This window comes from Poecilia mexicana, unplaced genomic scaffold, assembly GCF_051168715.1.
Source record: "Poecilia mexicana isolate PSO_F unplaced genomic scaffold, ASM5116871v1 scaffold_1, whole genome shotgun sequence".
In the NCBI taxonomy this organism is placed as follows: Eukaryota; Metazoa; Chordata; class Actinopteri; order Cyprinodontiformes; family Poeciliidae; genus Poecilia; species Poecilia mexicana.
Window position 1 is genome coordinate 278,095 of NW_028263370.1, and position 19,524 is coordinate 297,618.

The following is a 19,524-nucleotide window of genomic DNA, read 5'->3' on the forward strand; positions in this document are numbered from 1 at the left end:
CTGTCAAATATTACTACCTGTAGCGTAGCAGCGGTTCAACAGCGAGAGCAGAACCAGAGTCTTACATCGCAGCTCGAAGACTTAAATAATTTTGCGGGTTATTTGTTTAGCTTTCTGACCGTCATGCTAATCCGGGTGAGTGTTTGTAGCTGTGCGCTGCTTTACCTGCTATCTGATCCTCCGTATGTCTTTTTTACTGCAGTGAGCCTCGATGTAGCCAAACTCCGTCAAGTATAGCACTGTTTTTATGTTGTATTAGCTTCGTTGTGTTTATGAATTTTGACGTCCTTCAATTTTCCGCCGCAACACGCAAACTTCCCCATTCACTCAGTGCGTTATAGTTCCACATCGCTTAGGATTTGTTGTTGCGCGTTTGCGCAGTGTGAAAGAAAGAGGAGACCAGCTGCACAAGCAGGCTGCGAAATGAGAAGCAGGTGATTGGTATCGGTAAAAGAGACAATGATCGCCGATCACCGATCATGCACTTTTTCACGAAAATCGGCCCGATTATGATCGGTGACCGATCGATCGGCACACCTCTAGCATCAACATTTCCCGCATCTGTCATCAAAGCCTTTATTTCATTAATCTTTCTAGTGCAGGCTCCCAATCTGGCTCTGCGCGAGAGGACGAGCACCTTTAATATGTCCTCAGACTCAGGCGGGGTATCTGGGTCAGACATTGTTAATGATCACACAATCCCCTTTTGTTGCGATCCTTTTCCAAAATCCACAACTTTGCTTTCTGTGGCGATCGATTGTTCCTCTACAGCGCAGCTGCGCTTTCATTCATAAACTCGATCAGCTGATTTTACTCACGGCCCGCTGGCGGCTTTCTTTGTTCTTCCGTGAATGATCGGGTGGATCCCACAACTTTGCCTTTGTTCTTCAAGTTGTCGTTGATGATCTTTGTACTTGTTAGGTCCACTCTCGCATTTCAAAATATCCAAAAATGCCAGAGCAGTCCAGGAGGAGGGTTTCGACTCGCTCAAAACAAATAAAGCACTCGCGGAGACTCTTTCCTGTTTCCAAAAGGTTCTTTTACTTACGAACATAACAAAAAGTAATCTCCGAGTTGACTTCTACAAAAAAAAACTTAATTTGCGGTACAAAAATAATTTCACTCCTCACTCCTTCACCAAACAATCAGCTCAGCCCCAACAGCTGTTTCTGCCTGTTAATCACCGCCCGCTACTGACTGACAAGGAGGAGGGTCTAAAAAGAACAATTAAATAAATACATAATTAAATATACAAAATTGAGCTACCATTAATTTGTCATTAAATCTGTGGAAATTAATTTAGCAAAGAATAAATTTATCTAATTCTTAATAGGCTCCAACAGGAAGGATTCCCTGAATGTTTGCTCTGTAGTGAGAAGTTGTCAAATAACAAAAAGAGTACTGTACTTTCCGGACTTAAGAGCGCACCTTACTCAGCTGCACCTACAATTAAAAAAAAAAAAAAAAACTGGAAACGTACATATATAAGCTGCACCCGACTATAAGCTGCATGGTGCAAATCGTGGGGAAAGAGTAACGGCTTATAGTCCGAAAAATACGTTGATGTGGAAAGACATTTATAGGGAAAGCTTGCTGCGTTAAGATTAAAGTTACGTCTTGCTGTGCACAGCAAGATGAAGCAGGACGCTGCAGGAAAATAAACATTTAATCACTATTGCTAATTATGTATACACGTAGTTGTTTTGATTAAACGATAAAATAGCTAATATAAACACTTAAATTTCGTTTTGCCTTCATTATAAGCCTTATATAAGGCTTTTAATTTTTTGCTGCTCCAGACAGATTTGTTTTTTTGGTCATATGTCTTTCAACATTTTGGGTTGCCGACCCCTGTCTTGGAGCTACATGATATTAGAAAATCTCGCAATACTAATAATATTGGTAAATATTGTGATATCAGGTGTGATATGTTCCTATTTTCTTCTTTCCTCTGTTTCTGATCTGTACATTTGGCCAATGCCATTTGTGTTCAGTGTAATCATCTGCTGTCATGATTCTCTGAATTAGTTTACCAAATTATTATTATGGCCAACTATTGATTACTGTTGGACCTAAATTTTGCTACCATGTTTCGTTATTTACTATGTCCACTAATTTGGATTTAGAATCTCAGTCACTAAATAATATGGTAGCTTTGGAAAATATATTTTCCATGGAGCTACCATATTATTTGGAGTCCATTCAATGAGCCAATAAACAGAAATAAGCCAATAAACAGCAAACTTTACTGACAGTTAATGTATAATATGCCACCTCACAATGCACTCAAGAAGTCCTTTGCAGTTGTGATACTGCACATATTTGCAGTATCACAAATTTGAATCGTATTTCTCATCTGTAACAACTTTATACCAATAACCAGGCCATGACTAAAATAGACTTTAGAGATTAGACCTTAAAACTCATTTAGACTATTAGACATAAAATGTTAACAGTTCTCAGTTTAAGTAATGTTTACCAGGGTATGCTACATCACTAGTTTTCCTCTAAAAATTGACCTGAAGTTTTCAGACAAATAAATTGTCATCTACCACACCTTCGACTGCTCTGCCACAAGGTTGAGATCCGGCTCTGACTGTAGAAATTATTTGTTGACACATACATGTTTGTTAGATTGGAAGTGAGTACGTCATGGCTGTTGCAGCTCTTGGATATGACTGAAATGATGAGATGAAAGGTGTTTTGATGCAGTAACGCATAATGTGTGTTGAGCAGTTAACCTTCAGTTCATACTTGCATGAAAATTTTGTGTTGAACCTTGATTGATTTTTGTCATTACTGTTTTAGCTCCTTAACAGAAAATTTTTCTTCCACTTAAAATAGTCTTGCAGATTAAGCTAGTCACTAAAATGCATATTTGTGGGTTGTCAAAAAACTCTAAAAATATATATCACTGGCTTTAATGGTTGGCATGGCCCTCAGGATAGAAAATCTGATGGATGGTGTTCAGTGTCAGTCACTTGGCCTGAGGATTGGAGAAGTCAGTGAGTATATCCTGTGGTGATGTACTTACTAGGGCAGCCTAACCTGTCCTGACATACTTCGCTTTCCTGACGTTATCACTTTTAAGTTAAGCCAAGCGTGTTGTTTACTGCCATTACAGCAGAGGGCTAAGCGCCATGCTTTGTCCTATATTCATGGACAGCAGCTCTCATTCTGAGTTTTGTAAAGCCAGTTCATACAAATCCTAGACAAATATATTTTCCATGAACTAAACATTGTCTGACATGCGCAGTGGAAAAATTAATACTCATTTGGCTAGAGTGCCATAGGTACATGAACATAAAACATTATTTAGTTCTAATAATATCATACTGTTCTCTGAAAGGGGCTTGGTGGATTTGCTGTAAAAATCCACTGTTTTAAATGTCAGAATACAGCTCAAGGCACATATTATGCTGATTACAGTAACCTTCATTTCTAAAGAGGTCCTGTTGCCCTGCAGAAAGCAACATAACTGGTCTTTGTGTGTTTTGTTTTTGAACTTGATTTTTTTGGGAAATGCACTATATTAAAGGTTTCCTGAGGCACTTTGCCAAACATAGCAACTAATTATGTCAGTTGTTCATAAAGTTGTGCCTGTGTGTGGAATCTGTGCATCTGAGCTGTTATGTGGATGAGATATATAGAAAGAATTGAGATATTCTGTCCAATCAGGGTGTAAAATGGCTTTTAAATGGGTTACTTTCAATTCAGTCACCACTAAAACATTTTCTTACAGTTCAAGATCTGAAAACTGAAACTGGTCTGCATGCTGTTTTCCTTGTTTCTTTATTCATGTCTGAAGGCATATTTCTGACTCTATATCTAATACCTTTAGATCATAAATATCATCAGCATGGGTCATAATCTGCCAAACTTATTCCCTCCTTTAGATGTTCATATATGGTTTTATAAATATATAAATGTATCTTGTATTGCAGTAGCATAAACCCACATTAAGAATGGATAGTTTTGAACTAAATCACAGTTGCCATGATTATTAGAACCACTATTTTCCCAAATTGTAACTGATGCATTAAAATTTATACTTTATTTTTAAAGTAAAACAGTGTGTTAATTAGAAATCAGTTACCTTCAACTTGACTCGGAGTGTAAATGTGACATAACATTGATGCCTATTTCTTTGTGCCACTCTTTAAAAAACGGAAAAAGAAAAGGACCAGCCCTTTCCCGCAAGCCTTAGGTGTATGAATCTTTACAAGTCGGGAGAAGTCTGAATCAAATCCCTTATCTACAATCAGAAAAAGATACATTTTTCAAGCCATAGTAAGCAGAAAGAAAGTAAGACGAGGGGAAAAAAAATATCTCTGTAGCAACAGTTTGACACTGTACAGTCAACCATTTGATGCCAGAAAAGCCATTTCTACCCTTACTATTGATATCTGTCACGCCCAGCTCGAACGGCGAGGACAAAAAGGGAGACAGACAAGCCCATCTACCTGCTTCCTGAAAAAAAAACAAGAACAAACATGTAGAGGACTAGAGACACCTACTGGACAGGAGGGGATCGTCACACTCCCCCCCATACAAATGGAGTCCTAACAGGAACTCCAAAAGACACAGCAATTTAGACTAACAACTAGGTGACAATTGCAATACTAATGGACTTTGCAGTCTTACCACAATCACCCATTCAATCCCCACCTCAATAGCTCAGCCACCCTAGCCACTGGAAAAGCCTATAAGAAACTTGGAGAAAAGGGGACTGAACATTAAACCTAAGCACATGGTGCCCTGGACAAAGCATCTGTCACAATATTATCCGAGCCCCTAATATGGCGGATATCCAGACAATAGGGCTGCAAGAACAACATCCATCGCATCAATCTGCGATTTGGACACTGCAATGAATGCAAAAATGTTAAGGGATTGTGATTAGTATAGACCACCAGAGGAACACTACCAGAATCCAGATATATTTCAAAATGCTGTAAAGCCCAAATTAGTGCCAATGTCTCTTTTTCAATGACAGAATAGTTCACCTGAAAATGGTTGAATTTTTTAGAGTAAAAACTCACAGGTCGATCAACTCCATCCTCATCTTGCTGAAATAAGACAGCACCTGCACCTACATCAGTTGCATCCACATGCAGGTCAAAAGGACGATCCCATTGTGGAGCTGCAAGAACAGGGAAGGAACAGAGGACAGATTTGACATCATCAAAAGCTTTCTGACAGGAAGCTGACCAGGTGTACTTCACTTTATCCTTTAGCAAATCTGTTAATGGAGAAACCACTGTAGAAAAGTTCTTACAAAAACTGCGGTAGTACCCCACAAGACCCAGGAACCGCTGGAGTTCTTTTTTTGTTGTTGGTACGGGATACTGTAAAATTGCAGTTACTTTGGCTTCCACTGGACGCACTGTGCCTCACCCACATCGATATCATGTTGAACTAAGTGAGTTCGACTGGGCACATCACCAAACAAACAACGATGCTCATTAAACATAGCAGTCAACTCAGTGCCCTCCTCCTGAGACAAATGTGCAAATAAAGAATCCAAATTCCTCAGTGCATCAGAATTTTTCAGCCTGCCAGTCAACAAACTCTCATTAGGTGGAATCACCCCATCGTTTTCAAGTGCAGATAAGAAACCCAATCCACTCATTGTAGTAGCCACAGAGACAGTCTTATCAACCTGCACCTCTTCATCTTTGATGGATACCTGTGACTCCCGAGTGTAATAGGGTTTTAACAAATTTGCATGGCAAAGCTGTGTTGACTTCCTACGCCTCGGTGTTGACAGCAGATAGTTTTGATCTGACAGCTTGCGCAGGACTGTAAATGGGCCTGTAAATTTAGCCTGAAAGGGGGAGCTGACAACTGGCAATAATGCAAGTACCTGATCACCAGGACTAAAACATCGATGTTCCACCTTACGGTCATAGATGTGCTTCATCTTCTCCTGAGAAGAGGTCAACTTCTCCCTAGCCATTTCCACCCCCACATGCAAACGATGTCTAAACCCATTGACATAGTCAATTAACTTACTCGGAGGTTCTGAAGGACTCACAGCATCATGTAACAGTTTAAGTGGCCCACGCACTGCATGTCCAAAAACAAGCTCGTTTGGACTAAAACCAGTGTTTCATGAACATGAATAAGCCTTCATAAATGTTTAAGCTTTACCTTTAATAACATAAAGTTACCTAATTTTTAAAGTGCAATCAGTAATACTTTTATAACAAATTTATATCAGTAATGATTTCTTGGTTAATGTCAAGTTGTCATAATAAGGACATTTTGAATAATGTCAACTGTGTATTAAAAGTGTCATAATTTACCGAATGACGCTTTATGACAACAGTCATAAATATTCATGAAGACTTATTCATGTTCATGACATGTGTTATGTCATGTTAATGAAAGTGTCATGACAGTGTTATTCACCCCCCTTCAAATAAAGTGTTACCACAGAAACAAGGAGGGTCCGTGTATTTTCAGGCAGTTTGTTTTTTTTTGTTTGAAATGAAAAAACAAAAATAGATTAGTTTTTTTTGTCTTTCATTTGTTAAACCAAAATTGGAAATCGGATAACGACTTAGGTCAGGCAGTTCGTTTTTTAGTTTGAAATGAAAAAACGAAAATAGATTTGTTTTTTCGTTTATGAAACCAAAAATCGGATTAGTGGCTCGTTATCTGATTTCCCATTTAGTGCACAAAACAAAAATGGAAATAACAGATAACGAGTGCTCAATTTTGATTTTCATGATTTCATTTTTAACAAGTGGAAGTTCTCTCTGTCCGTCTTTAAACGGGGGGCAGTATCACACTTCAACAAAAATGAGTCAGGCTGCAGACAGGCAATCTTGATCGTTTCACGCTGTAGTATTTTCTGCCAACCGCAAGTCAGTTTAAGTAATGCTCCTGTGAGAAACAAATAATACCGGACATCTGGTCACAGATAAAAATGGTTGGTCTGAGTTTTTAGTTAAGTTTTTTATTTTTGAAAGGTCAGCCTCCAGCCATACCTGTCTCGTGTCCGGATCAACAAGATGGCCTCCATTGCACTGCGCCACCAGCAGTGGTGAATAGAGGTAAGTACACTATTAATTTGTCACAAAATTTTTTTTTAACATGTTTTATCCTAGAAAGTAGCCCTCATACCTTCATATACGCACCTAGTTTGTGCAATTTATTTGAAATATACTCTGGAGTTTTCGGAGGACCGTAACTCCGCTAACGTGGCCAGGCGGCTCCAGGCTCAGCAGGCGGGTGGAGTGTGTTTTTCCCGCTAACCACGGCCTGGTTGCCCACGGCAAGTCTCCTTGTCGTTTTCCCCTGCTTGTCTGTTCATAGTGACTCAAAGTGTAATGTGAAGAGTTTAAGTTTGTATGTGTACCGTTTTGTACGTGTATAAAAATATAATATTCTTCTCTGGAGATTTCGATAATTCTGAAGATGTTAGTATCTTCCAAATCTTCTAAACTTTGCCACAGTGTTTTCTTCCAATACCAATTACTAATATTTGCTTCCTCTGATTTTATTTTTTATTTTTTGCATTCATATTATTGTGCGTGTGAGTTTGTGGGCGTGGGTGTGCGTGCGTGTTTTGTGAAATATACAGTTCCCTTGGTTTGGCTTCTTATGTGCAGTATGAACTTTTTTTGAAAATTATTTATTTTTTATTGTTTCAGACAGCAGCTGTTCCTCCTGAACAGCTCCTGAACAGGAGGAACAGCTGCCAGGTTTGGATGCAACTTCCCAGAATCTCCCAGTGATGACCTTCCTCCTCCTGACATTGTCTTCTTCACTGTCTCATCTTTTATATACTTAAATTTTTTTTTCATGATTTTCCAAACATTGGCTGAATATCTGCTTGTATGTTATAGTAATAAATACGTTTCAATAAAAACATTTTATCTCTGTTTATTTTGTAAGATTTGAGTTTAAAGGTCTGACTACATATAAGTTGATACAAATTAAATATGAAATAGTTCTGAAATAGTTTAATTCTGAAATTAAAGTCATAATGATTACCTTTTTTCTTTCCCAAATCCTCTTCAGTAGGCAAACATTTATTTAGTTAAGGTTTTAATAATCTAATTGGCACATTATTTCAAACATTTCCTACCTAATATAAATAGCTACATTTTGACTGTATATTTTGGATAATCAACTTTTTCTGAATGCTTCTTCATTCTTCATACCACTTATACCGGGTTATAAGTGGTATGCTAATGCTATTCAGAAAGGAAAAACTTAAAAAACTATAGGGTTTGCATGACTGGCAGAATGCTCTAATCGCGGTTTAAGCGTCTTTGTAAACCAAAGGAGATTGAAGGTTGGTAAAAATTGGGCAGATTAGCCCGTTAGCCATTTACAGAATCAGAAGCTGCATTTAGAAGCCATTAGCTTCATATACAAAACAAAGTAAGAGCATAAGGCTTTCTGTGTGAAGTGGTATGCTAATGCTATTCAGAAAGGAAAAACTTAAAAAGCTATGGGGTTTGCATGACTGGCAGAATGCTCTAATCGCGGTTTAAGCGTCTTTGTAAACCAAAGGAGATTGAAGGTTGGTAAAAATTGGGCGGATTAGCCCGTTAGCCATTTACAGAATCAGAAGCTGCATTTAGAAGCCATTAGCTTCATATACAAAACAAAGTAAGAGCATAAGGCTTTCTGTGTGAAGGTATCGTGATGAAATTAATTACATCCCGCTTTGGACGAGTTTACATAAACAAAGTGTGTGGGGCAGAGAGAACTTCCGGGTCAGACCTTCATGGGTCTTCATGTGGCTAAAGTTGCCAAAGCAAAGAATACAAGCACTGTGTCACATCAACCAAGTTGCTAAATAATACACATGAAGGATAACTTTGACTAACATATTAGCTTTTAATTTGCTACATTAAAATTGGAGGGAAAAAAACCGATTTGCCTGTCTTTAAAATATGTTTAATATTAAGGGCAGTGTTGTGTTCAAGACCACCTAACCCGAGACCAAGACAAGACCAAGACCAGAGTGTATCGAGACCGAGACAAGACCAAGACTTTTAGGGTCCGAGACCAAGTCAAGACCAAGACCGAGGAAAGTCGAGACCGAGTCAAGACCAAGACCAGCGGCCGTGCTACATGACACAATAAAATGTAAAATATGATCGAAATTGCGTCTCAGAATAATCTGAAAGATCCATATTCCCATAAAAACACCTAGACATTAAATACTTAATACATTTTATCAATAATAAATATTCCATTTCTGTGTTACAATGTGTGATGGTCTCGTGCCATCCCTAAAAACATAACACCCTGGGAATTTGCCCATATTGCTCATATAAGAATCCACCACTGTCTGCACCATTAAACATAGCAATTGAGGCAATGCCCTGACGGTAAATAACGCTCAACTATGAACACTGACCAAGGAGCAACAAGCAAGAAGTAACCAAACAGAAGGCGCTCATCGTGACTGTTTTCACTCTCTATCCCAGTACATGAAGCCAGGTAGTCTGACACCATGGCAGACATTACAGTTGCCACTTTGAACAAAAACAATCAAAGAGCATTGTGCATGCTCTGCGTGCTCTTTCGTTCTTGTGTTTTAGTTATTTGTTAATTTAAATATCAACGTACATAATTAAATTAAATAATGATGCAGTGTACACAGAGCATTACTAGAACAAAGAACGGGTGTTCTGTCAGGTCAGATCGTCATACGTTTAACACGAACTCACGGTGTTCTGTCAGATCAGCATACGTTGTCAGATAGTCGTACGCTTAGCTCAGACATGCATACGCTGTCATTACCATATGATTTTATTTAATCAGCAACATAGAATCATGACGTAGATCATCATACACTTGGTTATTAACAGTTGTATGGCATCCAGCTGCAGCCAGACCTGCTTTAAATACACTTTGAAACCACGACAACGCATGTATATCTATCTAGTTATCATATTATGTCATATTATAAACAATTTAATGACTTATTTTTGTCATAACTTGTTGCATATGCTGAACTGACAACTCCACTGACAGTTGGACTTCTTAAGGCGCATGCGCTGGCATGGTACTCACTGCATGTATGCTAGGAACATAGAATCATGACGTAGATCTGTTAACAGTTGTATGGCATCCTGACTTAGCGGTTAAGTGAGTTTTACACGGGCATGTGTTGTAGCTGACTCCAGCTGCAGCCAGACCTGCTTTAAATACACTTTGCAACCATGACAACACATGTATATCTATATAGTTATCATTGAAAACAATTTAATGACTTATTTTCATCATAACTTGCTGCATATGGTGAACTGACAACTCCTCTGACGGTCGGACTTCTTAATGCGCATGTGCAGGCATGGTACTCTGCACGTATGCTATTCTGACAGTGTATGGTAATCTGATAGAACAACGGCTCTCAGTGAGTGACACTCCAGTCCTATCTAATAAATAAAGAGCCATGGAGAAGAATCGACTGTTTCTGAATGTCACATCACTATATTGCAGACTTTTGGACATAGCGTTGTCCTATATATGCGACAAGTCAGTCAACATCTCCGCACAATAATTCAGGCAGTGAGTGACTTTTTTTCATCACAAATTCTTATGTGTCTCTGTACAGCTAGCTTTGCTAACATCACATTAACGGAGCTTACCTTCTTTGAGCTACTTTTCTAAGTAACAAAAAAAGTTAGACGTTGTCCCCACCGTCTGTGAAAGCGAAGCGCTGCTGAGTTAGCTGTGGTCATCGGATTTCTTACTATTTATGCAGCGCTATTATATTACTGACGATTAGACAAACATTTTCTGCCGCCGAGAGAAAACCACTGCGCATGTCCTGGAGTGCCGCGTGCGAGTGAAAGGTGGGGAGGGGAGGGGGAGAAACACGTAGTTGCTTGGATTTTAATTGGTGCGTTTTGCATCCACTGAAAACAAAGATGTTAACAAATAAACTGGACAGTATGCTGCGCGTTTAGTGATATTTTCACAGTTGCGGTCTCGACTGGTCTTGAAATAAAATGCCGAGTCCTCAGAGCCCGAGACTGAGACAAGACCGAGACCAAATGCGGTCGAGTCCGAGACGAGACCGAGACCATCAGAAAACGGTCTTAAGACCGGACTCGAGACCAAGACCGATCTCGAGTACCACAACACTGATTAAGGGCTAACGTTACAGTAATGGAGTTTAATAACTTTAGCTAACATTAAATTACAGCAAGGTACCATTAACTTGAATTGCTCATAGCTAATATTACAAAGAAAGAGAACATAGTCAATGTTATTTTCTCAAAGAAAATGTAAAGTTAATAAAACACATACCTCATATGGTGACAAACTTAAGCTTCTTTTTAAACTGGAGGTCTGGCCGTTATAACTTGTTAGATTGGCTCCACAATATGGAAGATTTCTTCTTCACCAGCACACTGCACGCCTGTTCGTGCACTGCTGCCTCTCACTGGTGGAGATGGTGTTTGCACCACTTAAAACAGCCTTAAATAATGTTTCAAATGCTAAGTTCATAAGTGCTTTGTAGACATCTTTTTGTAAAACTTTAGGATCAATTAAATTAAGAAATTTAAGACTAAACAACATGGCAGGGCAATATAATATTACCACATAAAGCTAATTTTTAAAGTACAATCGGTAATACTTTTATAACAAACTTATGTCAGATCATGATTTCTTGGTTAATGACAAGTTGTCATAACGAAGACATTTTTGTCTAAATTAATGTCAAGTTGTCATAACAAAGATATTTTGAATTATGTCAACTTTGTATTAAGGAGTCATAATTTACCGAATGACATTTATGACAACAGTCATAAATATTCATGAAGACTTATTCATGTTCATGACGGGTGTTATGTCATGTTTATGACAGTGTCATGTCAGTCTTATTCACACCCCTTCAAATAAAGTGTTACCATAAAAAGTTATAAATGTTCCAGTTTTAATAATCCTTTGTGATAATTGTATATTGTACAGCTTTTACTTGGAGGTCAGTGTTTTGTTAAAACTCTATTTTGTATTATTAGTCTTTCTGTTCACCATGAGCGGGATGTGGTTCTGGGCTGTAAAACTCACAGTAGTGACGTAAGGGAAGTTTTAGTAGTATTAACTACACTGAATCTAAATCCAAAATTTTCTGGCACAAAGAGGCTATTGGTTTTTAACTCTGCAGTGCAGTGTTTGGTTCTCTCCCATGGGACTCTTTGATCTGTGTGCCTATCCTTTTAAGAGGATGGAATATTTTTTTTAAAAAATACAACTTTTTAAAGAAACCTCAAACAATATTTGACTAAAAGTAATAAAACTAGAGAAAGGTCTGTCTTAGAGGGCTGACTCTTCAACTTCAGCAGTATTTCAGAGTTTTGCATATAGTTTTCCATGACCCGTTTTTCACATCTTCTGTCTCACCTTCTGGACTGACTCTGTCTTTCCATGTTGTCACTCATTCCATCACCCTCCTCTCTGTGGTGTCACATTACATTCAGTCTGCAGAAACCTTCATTTTTTATTTTTTCCACTCCTCTCTTACTTTGTCACTTTCCATTCCTTTCCTTTTCAGTCTCCCGAGACCGCTTGCTTTCCTTTAATCTTACTGCTTGTTGCCCCTCTTTTCCCTCTGGTTCCATACAAGGGAAAACGAGTAGCAGCCCATTCCAGAGGGGGGATCCACTAACTGCATCCTTTGGCAGGAGCTGTTTGTCTCAGGCCTGTTGAATGAGTACTATTGCCTGGCTATCTTGCCATGTGTGTGAGAGAGAAGTAGAATGAGTCATAAATGGGGTGGATGGTAAATGTGCTTGGTAGCTCTATTTTAGAGAACTTGCAGCTAAAAGCATTAGGTTATAGCAACTGTCGGGCCTGGCAGCGCTGGAAAGGGCGACAGGCAAAGATAGAAGGACAAATGAGGCGTGGTGTCTTAAAGCAGAGTGCGTATGTGTGCGTGAGTGTGTGTGTGCGCGCGTTACCCATTCTATCAGTAGCAGTCTCTGTGAAAGTGCTTAGTGATTATGGTGGCCCAGCATTGTTAATTTGTGTAATCAGTGTTTAATGGCATTGAGGAAAACACATTAATCAGACCGAAATAAGTCTCCAGATCTTTGCACAGTCATTCATTAGTCTACTTCAATCAGCCAATCAGAGGTAGCTTGGGAGCTGGGCATGCTGGGGTGCAATCACAGATCCCACTAATACACAAGAACAATACCTTATTGGTCCCACCACACTGCTATTAAGTCTATTCATGATCAATTACTGAAGGGCAGCATTTTTATACTTATGACTGACAGCTAAACCACTCATCATTCATTAGCTATGTAAGTATGCACCTTGACTTTATCCTCATGTAGCGAACAGTGCTCCTCTCACTGAGATGAGATATGAAATGCAGTTTTCAAATTATTTCACTTATTAAAACAAATCTGGGTTATATGTCTAAGATTTGCTTGATCTGAAACGTCTGAGTAAACAGAAGAAATCTGGAAGATGACGGTACAGTTTTTACTGTACTGTGTTGTGACTCTAGACAGAATAAATACATAAAAAAAGAGAAGTCAACATAAACAGCCAGCTCACTCAGTCAGCTGGCAGGAAAAAGTAAAAATGCACAAAATCACTGCATAAACATCGTGATGGTTTGATTGTGAATCTTAAAATCTTGGTATTGGTTCCATTAGAAAAGCTGGACTGATATTAATGATCAATCTTTACTCTCATTGTGTTGGTATTTCTGTTTCTGAAGGGTAAAAGGGTAAAAGGTAATGAACTATATATCAGCAAATACTATTGATCATTTTCCGCAGTGTGGCGAAGAGTTATCATAAAATTCTTAATATTCTTGTACAACTTTACTCATATTTAAACAAACCAAAAAAACTCTCCATCGTAAGCAAATAACAGTAGCTTTCAGAAAAAGGTCCGGAAATAGACAAAGATTTTTTTTTTTTTTTTTGCTTTTAATGCAAAATGTTATGCACGTTTCATCTCTGCTGACAAACTGAAATATAAGCAATACTGCTCCAACTCTTGCACACAAAAAAAATTGTATACCTTGTGAAAAACAAGCTGAAGAAGCTGACAAGTAACCACTGTTTAGAGTTTTAAAAAGTTTTATTGTATCAGCCTAAAAATGCATATTCCAGTGAATCATTTGCACTTTTTTCCTTAAGACCCGAGTAGTCTGTTGTTACTTGATTAAATGTTACTAAAATTAGTCCATTTTCACTTAATAAACTGAACTTGGAAATAGTTTTGAGACTTAAAACAATAAAAGAGCTATTTTGCCAATGCTGGAGCCAGTGGTTTGCACAGATAAATTATTAAATAATATCGGATTTGCATTTGTATTTCAAATGCAAATCCAAGGAGGAAAGAACACAGGAGCGTGAAAAACTTTATGATCCCTGGGCGGGGGCCATGAGAGAAAATAATTGAGAAACGCTGTATAAGGCTAATATCAAAATGTTTTAAATCATTAATTAACCTTTAGACTTACAAAGCTCTTCCCTGCTAACTCATATATGTTATATGTCAGAAAAGAAAAAAAGAGTGCATGTGGTTTATCAGTTACATAAGCAGGAGTTATATGGATCATAATAGTTTATTTGTCATAGTTTTACACTGTTCAAGAAAATGTGTCATACCTGCAGCCAAAAGATAAAATCATTATTAGCAATTCTGTTACAGTAAGTTCACACAATATATTTTCTGTCAAGATCATAAGAACTGATTGTCCTTTTTTCGCTTACAATTAGTGCTGGCATTTGGAATCTGCTTTGTTGTATGCCATTTAATCTTTCACAAAAAGACTTGCAGAACAGGCATCATGTATTCACAACCAGAAATCAAGTTCCATTTATTTTCTTTCTGCCTTAGGAGCTTAAAAAGAGACAGTTTGGATATGCTTTCATCTTCCTTACAAATACTTCTGACACTGTGTGATAATTCTTCTTTTCTGTGGTAATTGTGGGATTATGCTGCAGCCTGGCACACTAGCAGAACAAGTCAGTCGGGCCAGGGGGCGGTGCTAATGCCTGGCCCTTTATACCCAAATAATAAAGCTCATGATAATTTAACTTTGCAACATAGACATGCCTGCAAAAGCTGAGCTTACAAGTTTCAACACCACAGAGAGCGACTATATCGTTCTGAAATCCATCAGACATGAAGTACAACAAACCAAGAGAACAACAGAAACATCAGGCTACTGGTCACTAATGATAAAACAACACAAATTCAAATCAGTTCAGAACCACGAATAGGATCGGATCATTTTGATACTTTATCAATTTCAACTCAGAGCCTGGAGCAGCTAGCAGCTGCTAAAGCTAGGTTTATTGTTGACACGTTGAACCGAGCACGCAGCAGCGCGCGTTGAAGCGGACACGCAGCGGGACTCGCCACATGCGCAGAGTATCGCAGCGCCTTCTGCACCTCTGGATCTTTGTAACTCAGCGAGGATCGCGTGCGCTGCCATTCACACAAACTGGACAATGCTCTTGCAGGCAGATCCAATGTAAGCCTCAACTATAAACGTCATACTGCTGTCTTGGCTCACAGGCGCTCAACCTGAACTGTCAAAACGCGACTCTAACTCAGCCTTCAGTCCCTGACATCACCGCTGTACGACCGACAGTTTGGTTACGTATTGTAATCCCAGATTCTATGAGTATAGGCGCAGCCCTTTAAGGCTATCGCTAGTGGGTTTATCCCTTGCGCACAGCGCAGCACTGTTAAAAAGCTTAGTCCACGCCCACCTACTGGGTAGGCACCACCCCGGTCTGTATAAATAACGGTCAGACTGGACAAACGACTCCCTAACAGCCTTTTTCTTCAGCTATTCAGGAACCAGTGAGGCCCACAGCTTAATGGGCTGCACCTATACTCATAGAATCTGGGATTACAATACGTAACCAATGTTCTATAAAATATAGGCTTCGCCCTTTAAGGCTATTTCTAGTGGGTTAACGGCGAAGCAGGATGTAGTCTATGCCTCACTGGGTCCATCCAGACCACCACCATGAAGCATCTGCTCGCATATAACAAAAAACAGTCTCAGCCTAGAGTGCGTAATTATGCACTCCCGGCCTCGCATACAGCAGAAGACCAGAAAGGAGAATAACATCTGGTCAGAAAGGTTGAGACAAACAGACCTGCTGCTGTTCGTTGTTACAGTTCGTAACAATGAACGTTATGAACTGTAACAGTGTAACGATGACCAGAACAGGTAACTTATTATACAGCACTTTGGACAACCATGTTGTTCTCAAATCTTTGTAAATAAACGTAACAAAAATAATTATTCTGTGAGAACTCTGAGGACAGAATGGGTCATAGAGAATGTGGAAACATCACACAGGTAAAACCGAAAAAATGAGCACGGAGATGACCAGGAAGCTGCCGTGCAAAAGTCCTCCACACAAACGCCCACTTTCTGCATTTTTTGTTACAAATTTGTGCAAACCTCCATGGATTAAATTCCTCTTGGGTGAGCTCTAAAATTGTCTGAAGGATCCAATCCAGAAAAAGTGTAAGCTTGTGAGATGGCCTCACACAACCAGTGAGAAAGACACTGGGTGGACAGAGGACGGCCCACAGAGTTATCTCTCTAATGAACGAACAGACACTGAGAGCGACGCAGTGCAGATAACAAGAGAGCGTGTGCACAAGGCAGAGATTTTTTAGATGAGATGTAGCTTCTTCCTCAGATTTATGTGGAAGAATAAATCTGAGATCAAGAGATCTGAACGAGCTTGTGATGCTTTTATAAGTAAAAGCAGGATTGGGACACAGCACAGCTGAGCTGCCATCAGCTCGTATTCTGAGACAAGAGGGAGCAACAGAGAAAGTGGATAAATTGCTCACTCTCTTTGCAGACGTAAGGGCCAATAGCAGAGCAGTTTTAAAAGACAGGAACTTAACCCTTGTGCGTGCGAGGACTGAGGCAATCGTAGAGGACTGTGGCAAATGATACAAGTTTTACGTGTGTGGGGTCGGTTGGACCCCATTTCTAAACACAAGGGTTAAGAAGAGCCTGATCTAAAGGCTCAAATATAGCTTCAACCAGAGTGTGCAGGAACAGGGTCACATCCCACGGAGGAGCAAGTGGGTGTGAACAGGTCTGCTTCTGCGCACACCTCTCAGAAACCGCTTCATCAGCGGGTGGTTGAAGACCATTCTGTAACCAAAACCCTCATGGCAGGAGAAATAGCTGCAGCATACGTTTTAATGGTGCTGAAAGCTGATGGAGAAATGACAGCATGCAGCCTAAAGGGCATGAAATGGGCTTCTCGCCCTCTCCCGCGCACCAGCGTTGAAAGGGTGACCACTTCGAAGCATATAAGTCTGTGGTAGAAGCGGCTCATGCGCCCTGAATGGTACGCACCACATCCTGAGAGAGACCGAGCCTCTCTCGGCACTCTCATTCAGCCGCCAGACCCAGAGATATGCTGGCTTATTTCTGGATGGCTCCTGATCACTCCCCTGGCCTGGAGGAGTGCATCCTCGCTCCATAGCTGCTTTCATGATCGACCTGATACCATCTGCTGCAGACTGGGAAACCACGCTGCGTTCTTGTGCTCAGGTGCATTACCGATTACTGACAGCTGTTCCTCCCGAACTCGGTCCAGGAGCTGTGGAATCAATGGAACTGGGGGAAACGCATAAAGGAGCATTTTTAGCTACGGGGTGTGAGCAAATTCGTCCACCCCTAAGGTGGGTGCTCCCGTGGGCTCAGTGAGAACCACAGCTGGCGCTGCACGTTCTCCTGCGTGGCAAACAGGTCCACTGACGCTTTGCCGAATCTGCTCCATATTTGAGCAACCAGCTCAGGATGGAGACTCCAGTCCCCGTGCTGAGGAATGCCCCTGGACATGATGTCCACTCCTCTGTTCAAGATGCAGGGGATGTACACCACTCTGATCGAGAGCAGGTTTACACGCACCCAGCACAGCAGCTGTCTGGTGATGTTTAAAACCTGAGCAGACCACACGCCTCCCTGACGATTTATGTAGGCTGCTGCCACTCTGTTATCCATGTGGATCAGATCATGCTGATCCACATGGATAACAGCAGAGAGCAAGTACTGAATCACCTTCAGCACCAAGGAGCTCCAGCACGTTTATATGAAGAGACATGCGGTCTGCCCACTGTGCTCCGAACACCTGAGACACACGTTCCTCCCCATCCCGACAGGGATGCGTCTGTGAACACCAATACATGTGTGGGTCTGCTGAGGGGAACCCCCTCTGCCAGAAAGCTGGGGCTTCCCCAGTGGTTCAGATCGGCTCCCACTGAAAGAGGTACAGAGATCGTGCGCCTCTTCTGGCGCACAGGATCTATGCGCAGGCGAGTGAACCATCTCTGAAGGCATCTCATGTGCAACAAACCCAGTGGAATCACAACGTGAGCCACTGACATTCCCAGCAGCCGCATGACTGACAGTCATGACTGTCAGTCCTCACACTACGCTGTGAGGACTGACATGGCGGAGCTGCACTGACAGAGCCTCAATTCTCGGCTGTGCCAATCGGGCTCTCATCATAACTGAGCTCAGCTCCTCTCCCAGATAAGATCATCTAAGATGGAAAAACCGAACTCTTTTCCTAGTAGTTTGTGGGTCTGAATGGCGGCTTCCTCACTGGATCGACCCAGTAAAAGCAGGTCGTCCAGATAGAAGAGGACTCTCATCCCTGCCATGTGCAGTTACTACAGCGCTGTTTCCACACATTTGGAAAACGTGTGCAGGGCGAACGGCAGACGGTTGTACTGATACTGGGTCCCCTCAAATGAGAAACGCAGATACTTCCGGCATGTCAGGATGATGGGGACATGGAAGTATGCGTCTTTTAAATCTATGGAGGTGAACCAGACATCCTAGTGAATGTTTTCCAGCACTTTTCTGATTGTTAGCATGTGGAATGGCCTCTCCACGATCGAGCTGTTGAACAGGAACAACTCGAGAAAGAGTCTCACTCCTCCTGTTTTTGGGGACCAGACAATAGCGGGAATAAAACCCTGCATTTTCCTCTCCCTGGGGAACCTTGGAAATTACACCTTTCGCCACAAGTTCCTGCATCTCTGACATGAGAGCGGCATTCTGCTCCGGAGATGGTAGAAGCGTCTCCAAGGCGGAGGCCTGCCTCCAAACTGCAGCATGTAACCTCTGCTGATTAGCCGATCCATCCACCTGTCCAGGGAACATGTGCGCTGCCACTCTAAAAAATGTTCTGAAAGCAGGCGTGAGGTGCTGTGGTTTGCATGAACTCCAGCTACGTCAAAGCGCCTACCGCCATCCCCTGCCTAGGACATTCTCCGGGGGGAACCCATGAGGGCCAGAAAGGGCTGATTGTTAGCCTCCATGCCGCATGATGCAAACGCGTCCATGTCAGTCCGAGGGCGAACCCACGCGTTTCCTGAGGGGGGGTCAGGGTACTTAAGATGCCATTTCGGTGCGGACCACTGCCGGACAGATGACAAACAGTTGCCTCCAGGTAGCTGTGTGTGAGGAATGTGTGCGAGAAAGCTGCAGCGAGATCAGCTGATCTGACAGAG

General features: G+C 40.9%; 1 pseudogene; it reads right to left on the bottom strand.

Moving 5' to 3' along the window:
- Positions 1-16,401: 16,401 nt before the first annotated feature.
- On the bottom strand, positions 16,402-19,174 carry LOC148161004 (uncharacterized; annotated as a pseudogene).
- Between the last annotated feature and the right edge of the window lie 350 nt (positions 19,175-19,524).